The following is a 693-nucleotide window of genomic DNA, read 5'->3' as shown; positions in this document are numbered from 1 at the left end:
TTGTGAAGAGAAGTTGGCCGTAATTCTGATGGGTTTTCCTTTGAATATGATTTGTTTCTTTTCTCTATCGGCTTTCAATATATTATTCTTGTGCTGGATTTCTGGTATCTAGACTATTATATGTCTTGGTGTGTTTTTAATTAGGTTGAGGTTACTTGACATTCTTATGCTTTGGTTACCTGAATATCAGATTGTTTTCTCATAGTTGGGAAGTTTTCTACTATTACTTCTGCCCATATTTTTTTAATGTCATTTGTATTGACTCCTTTCTCATTGATACCTATTAGTCTCACATTGTTCATCTTTGCATCATCTTGAAAGTGATGAATTACTTTTTCCTGCATCTTGGTTGTTTTTAAGAGATGTTTTCTTACCTTTTTACTAGCTGCCCCAGTATCTTCAAGATCTGAAACTCTGTGTTCAAGTTCACTCAAACAGTTTTGCAAGCTTGTGATTGAGATTTTAAGTTCCTCTGTTTCTGTTTGACTCTGCTTCATGCAATCTATTTCTTTCCTGTATTGCTCATTCAAGGAATCTGTCATTTTTCTAACCTCCTCAATTTTTTTATCAATGTCTTCTTTAGAAACAGTTATTAATTCTTTTACTGCAGAGTTTTTTTGAAATTGGGTTTCCTCCCTATGTTTCTGTATTTGATTCTTTACTTCAGATGCTATGAGTTCAGTGAATTGTTTT

The sequence above is a fragment of the Octodon degus genome, unplaced genomic scaffold (assembly GCF_000260255.1).
Source record: "Octodon degus isolate 3935 unplaced genomic scaffold, OctDeg1.0 scaffold00310, whole genome shotgun sequence".
In the NCBI taxonomy this organism is placed as follows: Eukaryota; Metazoa; Chordata; class Mammalia; order Rodentia; family Octodontidae; genus Octodon; species Octodon degus.
This window is presented reverse-complemented; position numbering follows the sequence as displayed.